This window comes from Pelodiscus sinensis, chromosome 12 (genome assembly GCF_049634645.1).
Source record: "Pelodiscus sinensis isolate JC-2024 chromosome 12, ASM4963464v1, whole genome shotgun sequence".
In the NCBI taxonomy this organism is placed as follows: domain Eukaryota; kingdom Metazoa; phylum Chordata; order Testudines; family Trionychidae; genus Pelodiscus; species Pelodiscus sinensis.
Window position 1 is genome coordinate 618,877 of NC_134722.1, and position 15,208 is coordinate 634,084.

The window sequence follows — 15,208 nt, forward strand, 5'->3', positions numbered from 1 at the left end:
CAAGAAGAAGGTGTGTGGGGCATGCATCTTCAGTAGCGTGAGACCTACTCCACACAGAGAAAGAAATGATCCAGTCTCTGCCGCTGTCATCTCAGGTCACTGCTGGAGCAAGCCACAGAGCAGCACTTGACAGCTGTGAGAAAGCTGCCTACTAGTAAGCCTTGGTCAGCAGAGTACGAATAGTGACCACCTGAGAATGATCGCTGGCTACAAGTAACTGCAACAAGCTGGGTAGAGCTAATTTCAGTGGAAACCCCATTTCAGAGGCACACAGTAGTCTCCATTTGTCGTCCGAAGTGGCTGTGTTCTGCTGAACCCCCGCTGTGCTGCCATTTCTGCAGTGTGAGATTCAGGGAGTCAGACTGTATGTAGAATCAGTTTCCAAAGGGTGTAAATCACCTGGGAATCCTTCTGGATGAAAGGTGTTTGCAATGTAAGTTACATCAGTGGCTTGTGTACGATGACTGATCATTCCGGATTAATGGACACAAATCAGACATTCGAAAAGGCAACACACAGAAACCTGTTGGGGAACATTTTAACTTGTCTGGGTGCTCGCTAATGGATCTCCAAGTTACTGTATTGTTTCAGGACAATTTCAAAAACCAACCTGAAAGGGAGTCTGCAGAACTTCCTTTCATTTACAAGTTTGATTCCTACACCAGAGGTTTAAACAAAGACCTTGCATGGATGGCCTGCTACATTCCACATCCTAATGGGATAAAAAAACAAGCACCGGGTACTTAAGAGCACTTAATACCCACTCTATTGGCTTCATTTAGCACCAACACTCTAATTGACTGTTTTTCCTCCTCTTTTCCCTTCTTTTTCCTTCTCTCTCCCCTCCCCCATCCCCTGTCTCTTTGCTATTTATTGGGAAAATGGACCCTTTAACTCCATTCATCTGAAGAAGTGGGGTGTGCCCACGAAAGCTCATGATTCCATCGACATTTTTGTTAGTCTCTAAGGTGCTGCAGGACTATTTGTTGTTTTTTAAGTTTTTTCAGTTTCTCCTTGTTCTGTTTTCTTCCTTTCTGAGCAAATCAGTTCAGGGCAGTTCCTGGTTGTCTTCCTCTCTGAATTGCTCGGATTAGTTCTGCTTTATGGTCGGTTATGTGCATGGCCACACAGCAGAGAACATGAAGAAATCAAAAGCAGCAGAGTCGTGGTTCCTGAATCCCACATTCAGCACGGACACTGTATTACAGACCAACTTTGAGTGGCCTGGATCAATGGTTAAGGTACATAATGTGAAATGATTCCCCAGCTTTCATTCAGGTTCAACCTTTTGAAAGTTCTAAAACTCATTAATTGGGAGGGTAGGAAAAGACGAACGTAGGAATGAGTCTGTCTGTCCATCTGTTCATATGCACAATTGGTCAGAATCCCTGTCAACAGAATAGAGTCTGTGGGTCCCCTGTGCTAGAAATTCTACCTAGGTCAATTGTCATGACAATGCGAGCTACTTGCTACCCCCAGAGAGTGGAGGCCTGAAGCTACTTAGTGTATGCCTAAAAGTGGGAATCACAGAAGCATAGAGACGGAGGGCTGGCAGGGTCCTTGAGGGGTCATCTAGTCCAGCCCCCTGAGCTGAGGGAGGACCAAGTAAACCTAGATCAGCTATTTGTCCACCCTGTTCTTAAGAACCTTCAATGAGGTTGAGTCCACAACCTTCCTTGGAAGCCTGCTCTGTTGCTTCACTACTCGTGCAGTTAGCTAGCTTTTCCTAATATGCAACCCAAATCTTCTTCTTGTCCTACCTTCAGAGGATATGGAAAACAATTGATTGCTGCCCTCTTTATAACACTCCTTAACATATTTGGAGGCTGTTGTTTGGTTCCTCTCTCAGTCCTCTTTTCTCAAGAGTAAACACACCTCGTTTTTTTAAAACTTTTCCTCGCAGCTCAGGTTTTCTAATCCTTTTTTCATTTTTGTGGCTGTACTCTGAACTCTCCCCAATTTATCTACTAAAGTTGAGGCCTGACCTTGCCCAGTACAGTGGGACATGATATGTCAGGTAAGAGTCACCATGGCTTTTCTAAAGGGAAATCATGGCTTACCAATCGATTAGAATTCTTTGAGATGGTCAACAGGCATGTGGACAAGAGGGATCCAGTTGATATAGTTAGTCTTTCAGAAAGGTTTGATAAGTTTCCTCACCAATACCTATTAAGAACAGGGAGCAGTCATGGTAGAAGAAAAAAGCCTTCACCGGCATCAGTAACTGGTTAAAAGAGTAACGAAAGGGTAGGAATAAATAGTCAGGTTTCACAATGGTTGAGGTAGATAGCCCCAAAGATTTATATTGGGACCTGTGTTCTTTCAGTGTTTTCATAAATGATCTGGAAAAAGGGGTGAAGAATAAGGTAGAAAGTTTGTAGATGATACAAAATTACTCAAGACTGGTAAGTACAAAACTGACTCGGAAAAGTTACAAAGGAATCTTACTGAACTGTACAACTGGGGGAGAAAATGGCAGATTCAATTCAATTTTGAAAAGTTCAAAGTAATGCACATTGGGAAAAATTATTCCAATTTTATATACGCCAATATAGGATCGAACGTAGCTATTACCACACAGGGAAGCACTCTTGGAATTCTCTGTGGATAGTTCTCTGAAAACATCTGTTCAATTGGTGGCAGCAGTCAGTAAAGCTTAGAAAATGTTAGCAATCCTTAGGAAAGAGAGAAAAGGAAGAAAATGTCACAGTGTCACTCTCGGAGTCCGTGGTGCACCCATGGTTTGAACACTGCACTCAGTTCTGATCATTCCATCTCAAAACTGTGCAACAGAACTAGAGAAGGTGCAGAGAAGGGCAACAAGACTGATGTGGGTATGGAAGAGCTGCCATCTGAGGAGAGGGTAGGAAGACTAGGACTGTGTAGCTTACAAAAGACAGCTCAGAGGGAACAGGATAGCGGTCTATAACATTATGAAAGTGAATAGGGAAATATTATTTCCCTATTCACATAACACACGAATCAGGGGTCACCCAATGAAATTAATAAGCAGCAGGTTTAAAACAAACACAACACACAGGCACTCTTGGGAACTCACTGCAAGAGATGTGATGGGTTAAAAGTGTAACTGGATTAAAAAATACTTAGATGAGTTCTTGGAAGATAGGTCCATCAGTGCTCAATAGCCAAGATGTTCAGGGACACCACTCCATACCAACTGCTGGAACTGCATGACCAGAGATGGATAGTTGTAGTATTCTGTTCATTCTCACTGATGCATCTTGGCGGGTCACTGCCACAAGACAGCGCCATGTGTCACACTGGCCATGGTGTGATCCATTCTAACCCGAGAGCCTTTTCAGCAGTACTGCCACCTAGCCTCTTGCTCTCTATTTGATACTTCCTCCCTAAATGGAGTTCTTTGCACTTGTCCTCGTTGAATTTCATCATGTTGATTTCAAAACAATTATTTAATCTGTCGAGATCATTTTGAATTCTAATCCTGTCCTCCAAAGTGCTTGCAACTCTTCCCAGATTGGTGTCACCAGCAGGTTTTATAGGCATACTTTCTACTTCCTTATTAAAGTCATTAATGAACATGTTGACTAGTACTGGACTGAGGACTGAGTCCTGTGCAACCCCACTAGAAAAGCCACACAGTTTGACAGTGAAATCATGAATAGCTATTCTTGGAGTAGGGATGTGAATGACTAGTCAACTATCTGATAAGCATATGCTCATTGTATAGTTGACACACTAGTTGACTAGTCACATCTCCCTGTCCTTGCTGACTCTATCAGAAAGAGGCAGCAAGGGGGGAGAAGTGGAGGGGGTGCTTCAGAGTGGCAGCACCACGTGGAGCCCACAATCAGACTCAGGGCTGCATGTGGTTCTGCCTCTTTGAAACGCTGCTCCTTTCGCTGACGCTGGGCTCCATGCGGCGCTGCTTCTTTGAAACATTGCAGGGAGCATGGGGCCAGCAGGCGACTGCTTAAGTCCCTCGCTGGACCGTGCTCCCCGCAGCGCTTTCACCTTTGAAGTGTAACAACAGGCCTGGGGATGTTGCTGCACTTCAGAGGTGGAGGCGCCCTTATCGACTAACTGAATAGTCTATGCAAACTGCATCGACTATTCGATTAGCTGACTAATCTGAATTTCACATCCCTATCTTGAAGTGCAATCTTTTAATCAGTTGTGCACCTAACTTGTAGTAATTTCCCTAGTTTATGAGGATGTCATGTTGGATAGTGCCAAAATCCTTACAGAAGCAAAGCTATGTCATATCTACTGTTTACTCCTTCCAGTTTCCAGGTTTTGAAATTCTGCCCTGTATGTCAACCCTTGACTGATCAATTACAGATTTATAAGTTTCATAAAGCTGCCTCATTAGGAGATTTAGACCAGACGAGACACTTTTTAGCTTTGACAAATTTCCTTTTGCTTAGTTAAATTTATTTTTTTTCTGTTATGGTGCCCGGCTGTCTCAGTGCATGGGCATTTCTAAATTGCATTTCATTATCATTAACTGTTATTAAAATAAAGAGAATCTTAGAGGGCCACAAGTCACAAACCATAGAACTGATCCTGCAAACACCTGTTATCAATGGGACCATTCCCACGGATTGTCACACTCATATCTGTTTGCATGGTCGAGCCCCGTGTATTGATAGCATAACTGTTCCCATTTCCATGACTAATGATAAGTTATAGTATTCAGCCTGGCAGAATCATTTATTTATCCCAATTTATACCATGTTTTTACCTGGTGCATTTCATTTCGCAGAATGAAAATAGATTAGCCAGTTTCCCTTTTTTTCCTAGTCAAGTTCACTTTCTAACTTTCATGCATCAGCAAAATGCTGCAATGCTCAGGCTGCAAACATGTCTTTTCTGATGTGTTTTTAAAAAGTCACAAAAATATTCTATTAATAGCATTTATAATTACACAAATCTTAACTGTGAAGCTTAAGTCACCTCCTTATGGTGCTCCATTTAACTGTATTGAAGGCATTAAAATAGTTAGTAGCCCTCTCTGAAGGACCACACACAGCCCACCTGGCCAACTTGCTCAAGAACAGTGAGCGGATCTAAAGAACAAAGCAGACCTCCTTTTCCCCACCTCTCCTGCGCAATATTCTATAGGCCAAAAGTGGGTTAAGACCCATTTATTAAGGCTCAGCCTATCGTTTTGTCCTGTGTTTCTGCTACTCCGCTTCCTACAATGTATTCTTATGTTTCAATGCTCTGTCTTTTCAGACAGTACAGAAGAAAGCAATTAACTCCATTAGACCCATAGTATAAAAAAAGGGAGTGATTTCTCAGAAATACTGACTGAAGAATGCACACAAGGAACAGGAGCAGCAGAGAACAGCAACCGTGTGCTATGAAAAGCTAATACAAAAAGTGCTAGCTGTCCCTATACCAGAGCACATTCCTCCATCTGTCATCTGGGCCCTTCCACTCCCAACTGTTCTTAAATTAAACGAATGCATCTAATGGGAGATTTGCTTCTGAAAGCTTCTGAGAATTCATCCAAGACAAATTAAAACACTGCAATGTAATCATACAATTCAACTCACTAACAGGTCGCGTGGCTCCCATTTACCCAGAGGAGAAAAGAACCATAAGACCCCAGATGGAGAAAAACAGCTAAAGAGCAAACCTCCCTTCCCTTCACCCCTTCAGTGATGGAAGCAGATCCAGATGAGGTTAGTTACTCAGTTTGCTACAAGTTTGGTAGCAGAGGCTGAAGGGCTAAATAAGAAAGGAAACAGTTGCACATGTCTTGTTTCATTATGCTAATCTTTGGGGCTTGCAAATTTAAAGTTTTGAAAGGGACTGGGAAGGTCAAAATCCAATATTAAATAACAAGTTTCCTTCCTTGTGTAATTAAATATCTTCTTGCCTTATTAAATCTATAGTAGGTTTTATAATCTAATTTCCTTTTTGTCATTAGTGATTTTTATTTACTTTTTGCATGTTAACTAGGTTGGATAATAGATTTCTCATTTTTAATTTTTTGTTCTAGTTCATTTCATTTTTGGCTTCTTATGCAGTGTACAATTTTGCAGTGTTTGAGCTGCAAATGTTTAGATTTTAATTTTTGTATTGTAATTTCCTATGAAGATTAGGATTTATAGATACTATTTTTTAAAAGCAAACTTTAAATTATGGTCATCATAACCTCCCAGTGTATCTTTAACAATGGATCTTAATTTTCTCTGACTGTTTCTCCGTCCTGCTGTTTGATAACTCAGCAGATTGCTTAGAACCAAACCAAGACAACCAACGCCCCGGATGACAATTCAGGATGGAAGGGAACTTGCCCAAGGATGGAAAAGGCATTACTGGGCTAGTCACTACTCCGTGGTTGTCCCAAAGCCCAGAGGGCTACAGCGGCTGTGTGACAGTGCACGGGAGTGTGCAGGGATGCCGGCAGCCGTATCAAAAGCAAAGGCGGTCCAGGTTGCCTTTCTTCAGGCCTTGTACCAGACTTGGGATCAGCATGTGGTCGAGTCAGCACCTAGATGCTCATCCAGCTCGGATCCAGATTGTGTTGCTGACTATCCTGCTCATTTCCTTCCTGTTTCCCTAGTCTCAACATCTAACCACAGAGCCCACTTAAACCTTCTGGATTTGCCTGAATGTCCTGACCGTTTCGCTGCGAGTAGAAATAACATGGTCACACAGCAACCACCTCTGAATAGCTCCTGCTCCTTTCTTCATCTCCCCTTTCTGCTGCATCTTCCTCTGCCACAGACTCACTAGAAAAGCGACGAGGAGTCCTGTGGCACCTTATAGACTAACTGAAGTGTAGGAGCATAAGCTTTCATGGGCAAAGACCCACTTCGTCACATGCATCTGATGAAGTGGGTCTTTGCCCACGAAAGCTTATGCTCCTACACTTCAGTTAGTCTATAAGGCGCCACAGGACTCCTCGCCGCTTTTGCAGATTCAGACTAACACGGCTACCCCTCTGAGACTCACTAGAGTGTCCTGAGCTTCCTTCTTGCCTGTGTGTCCTTCTGGCCAGGTCACTGAGATACCACAGCGGTAGGCACCAGTACAAATATTCATGTAGGCTTAAAGGCTAGGAGAGACCATCATGAGGATCTAATATTGTAATCTCATCTCCTGCGCATCGCAGAACGACATCCACCCACACCTGTAATGGACTCCTCACCTCTGGCCAAATTACTGAAGTCCTCAAACTTTGATTTAAAGACTTAAAGTTATAGAGAAGTCATGACTTAGTCAAGCTCAAGCCAGCAAGAGATAAGGTCTTTCCAGGGTCTTCTGATCTTCCCTCCTTGCAGTGTGCTGCTAACCATTTCTTTTACTAAATACACTCACTCTTATACTCGGACCAGGGTGAGTGACAGAAATCCAATGCTGACCACTTCATTATCTAATGACCTTGTGTCTCTGGCCTTGTGCCCCTCTATCTCTCCTGGGCAGTGTGCCTTATGTCATAAGTCCTTGTAAAAGGTCAGGACCCCCAAGCCATCCGGTCTGTCCATGTTGTTTTTATTTTACCACCAGAGAAATCATGCCTGTCGGAGCTCATTAAACCCCTATTTATGGGCCATGCACCATTCCCTGTAGTGAAGATGAGCCACTACCTTTGAAATACAATCTTCACCAGTTCAGATCAGTGTAGCCTGAGGATTATATTCCAGCAATCAATCTCCCATAATCTGCCCCCCTCAATTGGCATAGCTGCTGTTGTCCCTGCATGAAGAGGCAAATCCTCTTAAACAACTCTCGGTACAGGAGTAAGACTGTGAAAGAGATATATTAGTTCTCTAGCAGAAGGCAGACGATCAAACCTATCACAGGCCAGCTGATCACACTGATAACAAGGAAACGGGTGATCAATGACTACAGTGTGCTGCGAAACTGTCGATACAACAACTATCTATAACAACACTATATATTCAAAGTGATACACAAATATTCATTAACCCTCTCACCATCCCTTTGAGATGATATTCCCATCCCTGAAGTTGGGCAATGGTGTGATTTCCTGAGGGTTAGACAGCTAATCAATGGCTGAGGTGGGATTAGAAGTTCGGAAGGACAGCCCGATTCCAGCCTTGTAATCATCCTTCAATCTGTGCTGCTGCTCATTAGTTGCCCCTCTCAAGCACACATGTGACAGAGGGAGATGGTTTTGGCTTTGGTTCTAAGAAATGGAGGCTGTAATGCTGGAGCTGGACTGACGAATTTCCAAAAGTATTTTTGAGACAGGAAAAGAAATGAAGGCAGCATACGAACCTCTAGGGGTGCTGCTATTTTCCTCCTGCAGGGTGTTTCGATTAGTTACCTGTTTTGCCATACACGCCCCCAGGGTGTAACGTATAGGGTCAAGTCTCATCTGGTTGTTACTGGCTCATACTGGGCTAGTGACAACGTAGCAGTGCTTGTCTGAAACATCCTACCTACTTGGCAGCTTGTGGTTCTGCTAACTCGGAGAGGGAAGGGTTGTGGTTACCCCCAACAAGGTGTGAGAAGTGGGAATAGTTTCCTGGGGACAGAGGATCTAGACTGCAGATTCAGCAGTCTTGAGGAAGGAATCCCAGGAGGAGCCAATTCCAGGGGAAAAAGTCTAAGTGGATTTTTACATTGTCTTGTTCTGATTTCCTTTAGAAATAATGCTAATCTCCAAGAAAGGGGCAAGTTGTCTGTGTGGGCTAGTTTTGGGGAGCAAGCTGGGAAAGGCAGCTTCTGACATGCAGAATCAGTCATGAGATTTATTATTTTAAGTCCATCTGCAAAAGTGGCATAAGAGAAGGAAAACTGAAGAAGCCCTGAAATAGACGATGGAACAGCAGACAAAAACGCTGTAGGACTAAGGCTACGACTACACTGCACTGTAAAATCGAAAAAAGAGATGCAATCTGCAGTACGCAAATGGAATATCTTTTTTCAATTTAATTTTGAAAGAGACTATTTTGAAGTTTGGCATGTCTACACGGCCCCAGATTTCGAAATAAAGTGTTCTTTTGAGCCATCCCTTATTCCTCACAGAACGAGGTTTACAGGGATGGCGAAAGAGCATGTCTGCTACTTCTAAAAATTTTCCGAAATAGCGGACACGTTCGTTGGACGCGGTGTTGCTAGGTCAAGATACTTCCGGTGTGCCGACAGCAGTGCAGTCTAGACCTTGCCTTAGATACAGACCATCTCCCAGAACAGATGGACCCACTGCAAGTTATGAAGAATTTTGGGGTCCATGCTGCACCCCCAAAGCACCAGGATAGAGAGTTCCTGGCGCAGATATTCCCGGGGCCCAATAACCCAAAGACACTGCCCAGGTTTCAAGAGCTCCCCCCCAGCTAAGGCCATACAGATCTCTTTTCACCCTCATACCTGTGTAGAAGGGAGGGTTACAGTAGATGAGAGGCACACCAGTAAAATGGCTCTAAGTGGAAGTCTCCATTCCAGGTTCCTAGTCAGACTCTGCATACTGAGGGACCAGATTTAGTACATGAATTGCGAAAGTGACTGTTACATTTTTTGCATCATTATACTAAGTGCATCTCTAGCTTATTCTTGGCTAGTTGTAATGTGAGTATCTCTTCTCTCTCCTTCCCTCATTGGTTTAGCTAGTTACTTTACTCATGCAATCAGACATTATATAACCTTTCAACTTGTGCAAAAAAAAGCAACGGCTTTGAGAATTACCAGAGAGAATAATCAATAAATCAACCCTCATGTTGATAACCAGCATGTTCTTTTACAAAGCTATCACTCTTCTATCTGTCCATCTAACCAACTAGCAAAAACATTTAAACAGGTTACTACAGTCTTTTGCTGAGTCGCTGTGGTTGATTTGCTGCCTATCTGCCGCACAGAAACTATCCATCAAGTCTAAAGGAGAGAGTGTTTGAAAGGCAAACATGATCTGTGATCAATATCTTTACAAATCCAAAGGAAACCCCAGCTCCCAAAGGGTTAATCCAGAGAAGCAAAGCTATCAGAATGTTTAGTGAGCTAATGTTTTTATTGATGGGGAAAGGCCTTTAAGTCCTCAATAGAAAAAACGGTTGCAAGATTACAACGGTTAAAGACTGGGGGGGGGGGGGGGAGGAAGGAAGTCGAGAGGCTCTGATTGGTAGGAACATTCTGGTAAAAGTTTTCTCTGCTATTTTAATTCCAGAAAACTTCATCTCCCATTATAGCCAAAGCACCCTGTTCCCCGATATAACAAATAACCCAGGCAAACAACCCCAGGCCTGTGTAACACACAGCTCAATCAAGCCATCCTGGTATAAGCGCATCCAAATTTAGCAACCCTGGACTAGCACGCAAAGCAAGCTACTGCTCCTAGGAGAAAAGCAGATCTCATCCGAGCACTCTTGTAAAAGGGACATTTCACTGGGTTTGCTGTAAGTGGCATTGTGCAATTTCCTCTCTAAATGGCTGGTAACATCTACCCCATCCAGTATTGCTCTAGTGCACACATTTGGGTATGGATAACTCATCCTGGACATCATGATTTAAGACATACTGTTAGGAACGTACCAGCACATCACCCACTATCAACATAGGTCAGCACAACTGGGCTTGGCAAACCTTCTGTGGGACAAGCTGTGAGGGCTGCAACTTCCCCAGTCTACCTTAAAGCATCAGCGTCCACCTACTAGTGGGCTGTGTGCGGTCAATGTCAGGGTCAGGGGTCAGGGTGTAGCTGCCTGCTAATAGAGTGTAAGCTAACATTGTTGTCAAATTGCTGGAGTAAAATGACAATGCCCAGCTCCTGCTGATGACCTTACCCTGGGGGAGGGGGATATTGGCTTTATTGGAAAACTGCCAGTCTCAGAGGTGATGGAAGTGGCTGATAGCAGCTAAAGACTGTTTGATTGTTGCTGGAGAACCAGTTCAGTGGTCGGTAACCGTCTGAAAGGCAGTTCATTGACTGACCCTGCAGAGCTGCTTATTGACGGCCGAGTTTTCCTCACTTGACGAATCTCTCACAAACTTCACATGCAGCGGGGATGTTGTTCAGCGTAAAAGCAGCTGGCTAGATCAACAGCCCACTGGTTGCTGGACAGCTCAAGAATATGCTGCCCCAGTTTCTCCAACAATTACCAGTGACAGATTCCCCAGCTTCCAGAGTGGAATTCTGCTCCTTAGTCCTGATGAGTAGCTTTGAAGAACTAGTGCGAAGACTCCCGAGCACTCCAAAGTGAAACCAGCTGCAAGAGAATGTCACATGGTGGACTGTACATAAGAACTATTTGTACTTTTCTCAATGGCAATTATTTGTAACATGTAAAAACAGAAGGTGAGAGGCATTAATAGACTTTGGAGAAAAATCTGTGATCCCCCAGCTGTTTGTCATACTGTGCATCTCATTTAGCTATTTTAGTGACTAGTCACGCAGGAAGGAAGACTTTGTGGTTTTCTGGCCTGCTGATGTCAAATCCCCATGCTAACAGAGCCCAAAGGTTCTGCTATAAATGTACAGGGATGGTATGCACCCTGAAATTCTGAAAGCAACAGTATCTGGAAAGTACTGTATGTGAATGGGGTATGTCAAATACGGAACATACTGGGAGTCCATAAATCTATGGTGGGCCAAGCAGTCTTGTCCTTCTGAAAGCAAGCAAGCAAGCAAGCAAGCATTCAGAGGTCACAGGTACCATGGGATAACATGGCAGTTTTCTTCCTGTTTTCCTATGGCTTCAGGAAGAGAGTTGGCCAGTACTTCATTGCATTACACACTGAGAAGTCTTTTGCTGAAAATTCCAGACTCAGGTAGTCTGGGCATGTATGTGGCACATTCGGGCACAGTCTGAAGGGCAAGATTTCCAAGACCGTAAGTCAGAGTTTGTACTGTTTGGGTGATGAATGATGATGAACTAATTTCTGATACATAATACTCAAGACTCTGACTCCTCAAATTGTTACGTCAGTCAAAACATTTGACTGACCAGAATACAAAATATAACATGCCATCTTAGCTTTTTCCTGTTCCATTTTTTCTTTCCTTAATTTGCATATTCAAGATCTCATTCGATGCCTGGCTGTCAGAGATGGTGACAGTTGTGGGGTTTTTTCTAGCTTTATCATGGGGGATTATTTTTAACCCAAATTATTTTGCATTGTAAATGTTTAAATCCACATTAAATCCAGATTAATGCATGAAATCGCCCGACAGGATATTTACTGAAAAAAAAATATTATGGCCAATTCCCATCAAGTGTTTTAAAAAATGCAAAAATATGAGATTTGTGCTTAATGATAAGCATAAAAAAGGTTGCTTTTCTTCTAAAACTCTCTCCCAAACAACCAAACTTTATATACAAACTAGAACCTTTAGCATTTTTTCACAACATGACTGGAATTAATAATACAGATTAATCCTAAATAAATCAGGATTAGTGTTAACTACATATTGAGGTTTATACTCTATGGGAAAATGAAAAGAGGGTGCAAAAAAGCTTCGGCTTTAAATATGGCCTGTGAATGAATAGGCTACTGGGGGAGACGAGCACAAAGTGGGGGGAGAGAAAGCATTATAGAGAATGGAGGACCAGCTGAGGTAGGCAATCAAAAGCCTTCTAATCACTGCAGCTCTGGGGATGTGTTCAAAGGATCTGGTTTGACCACAGGCTGTGCAAGGTCACAAGTGAAATGCAGTTGCAGAAGAAAGGGAGAAGTGTCTTGGATTTCTGGACAGCTTTACTATTTGGATTTGAATCAAGGAGGTCAGCTGGATTGCATGGCTTTAGCATGTTAGCAAGAAGATTCAACTTCTCCTTGTGGTTAAAGGGCCACAGCCCACTTTGAAAAACATATATAAATAAAACTACAGGCTCAGTCTACATAAGGAAGAACTCTGCTGTGATCTGCTGAGGCTGAAATTACAAAAATGCAAAGACACTTTTGGGTAACCTTGTGTGTTGCAGTTTCCAATGGTTTACTGCCAAGAATAAATTTCAGCGAGGAATTTGGACTGTTTGTTGGTCTAATATAATGCCACTGACATTTCCCTTTCTTCACTCCAGAACTTGTAACATATTCCCCCTTGTGCTCCAGACAACAGAATTAGAGATGTCAAGGGAAAGCATTGTTCACAAAGACACCGTATCTTTCTGCCAGTTTCTTACTCTTTGGATTTTCTACAAATTTCTCCTCTTCCTCTGCTCTCAGAGATGGACTCAGAGCTCATTTCAGCGTGAATGGAGATCCTACTTTTGTCCTCCGATTCCTCCTGATGCTAACTGAATTCAAAGACTGAGGTGATGTCCTGTCTATCTGATACTAATGAAGATTCACTCAATCCACATATTCCACATTGCACACACAGAGGGAAGCGCTGGAGTGCATTCTTGTGCTCATTGGTAACTGACCTGCAGTATTCTCCTTTCCACATTCCTGTTTTCTTCTTGTGCATCTGTTCAAAGAGCAACACTTGTACTTTGCTACTCCAAAATTCTCAGGTGTGGGGCTGGCCTGAAAGGTCTGAGAATTGTGGAGTTTTGAGAGATCTTGTCTCCCATCTGTTTCCTGTTCCCTTTTCAAAACTTCCTCTGCTCTCACACCACTCCTCCGAGTCTTACAATGACAAGGGGCTAGATTCTCCCCTGCTTTACACCAGATGAAGTTATTTACACCTGAACAAAGTGGTGTAAATCACTAACGTCAGAAGTGTAATATGTTACACATTATTTGTACTCACTGCGCAGGTGTAAATGACTACTCCAAGTGCAAAGGAATAAAGAATCATGCTCCAGGTGGAGTCTGGCTGAAAGCCTTTGAAGTATTGGTAGGTATGCCACTCAAAAGCAACGCAGAAATGTAAGATTAGGGTGAAATTCCTTGACTCTATACTCACAGAATAATTTCTGTGCATATTTTAATACAAACACACAGTTTACAATCCTGCCTCAGTGCAGACCTCAGATGTCTGTGCAGCCACCCGTAAGTAACCATGTGAGACTGTGGTTGCACTGGGTTCTGAATAAGTATAACTGTACCAGGATGTAAGTAGGAAAATTGTGCTAGAGTAGCAAAGATTACAAAACAAAACAAAACAGCCATGCTCAAGAGAACCACACTCACCAGACTGTAAAAACACCCTCCAAAATGAAGGCAATTCACTAACCTTAAGTGCCAGCTCATTTTTTAGACTTTCCATAATGAAGAAAAGAAACTCTTATGTCTAATGAAATATTCGTAAATCAGAAATGAGGTTGGGTATTATGTCATTCTGCAGTGTTTAAAAGCCTGAAAACACTCCATGTTATGCTAGTGAGAAATGATCCTGCTGGTGTTAGTCAACTTTTAAAAGATCATAGACGTTGAGAAATGAATAATTGTCATTGATCTCCTCAAGAAGAAATGGAGCAAGGGAGCTGAAGGGATTCTGGGCTAGACTACTGATAAAGTCAAGGAATCCCTTAGTAATGGTCAGTGTAGCTGTCTCACTGGTGTTGAGAAAATTCAAAACAAGGGAAGGCAAATTAATTTAAAAATGTATTTTTGAAAGGAATATTTGAAAATGGGTCTAGCTATAAAAAGAGAAAAATATGTCAGTAAAGAAAGGGTTGAATATTTGTAAATGAGGATGAGCGCTGCTGCTATGGATCTCAGTAGAATTAGGGGAGTCAAGGGCAGCCTGTAGTGCTATTCAGGTGATGAGATGGCCCTAGAATCATAGAATCCTAGAGCTAGTAGAGACCTCAGGAGGCATCAAGTCCAGCCCCCTGCCCAAGGCAGGACCAACCCCAACTCAATCATCCCAGCCAGGGCTTGGTCAAGTCTGGACTGAAACACCTCTAGGGATGAAGATTCCACCCCCTCCTTAGGGAACCCAGCCCAGGGCTTCCCCACCCTCCTCAGGAAATAATTTTTCCTAATATCCAACCTAGACCTCCCCCACTGCAACTTGAGCCCATTGCTCCTTGTTCTGCCATCTGTCACTACTGAGAACAGCCTCTCTCCATCGTCTTTGAAACCCCCCTCCAGGTAGTTGAAGGCTGCTATTAAATCCCCCCTCAGTCTTCTCTTCTGCAGACTGAACAAGCCCAAATCCCTCAGCCTCTCCTCGTATGTCATGTGCTCCAGCCCCCTAATCATTTTGGTCGCCCTCTGCTGGACCCTCTCCAACACGTCCACATCCTTTCTATAGTGTGTGTGGGCAGGGGAGGGGGAGCGGGCAGAACTGGACGCAATATTCCATATGTGGCCTGCTGGCAATGCTCCTCCTAATGTACCTGAATATGCCATTAGCCTT

The 15,208-nt window shown here is 43.1% G+C and overlaps 1 protein-coding gene and 1 long non-coding RNA gene across 6 annotated transcripts in view; one reads left to right on the forward strand and one right to left on the reverse strand.

Moving 5' to 3' along the window:
- Positions 1-15,208, reverse strand: part of ZFHX3 (zinc finger homeobox 3) — a 1,230,042-nt gene that overhangs the window by 316,631 nt on the left and 898,203 nt on the right. The gene's annotated exons all lie outside the window — the stretch shown is intronic.
- LOC106732259 (uncharacterized) overlaps positions 1-15,208 on the forward strand; it is a 115,355-nt gene that overhangs the window by 48,308 nt on the left and 51,839 nt on the right. For both annotated transcript variants that reach the window (XR_012906619.1, XR_012906618.1), the window contains exon 3: positions 5,547-5,669. This is a non-coding gene — a long non-coding RNA (uncharacterized LOC106732259). The remainder of the gene's footprint in view (positions 1-5,546; positions 5,670-15,208) is intronic.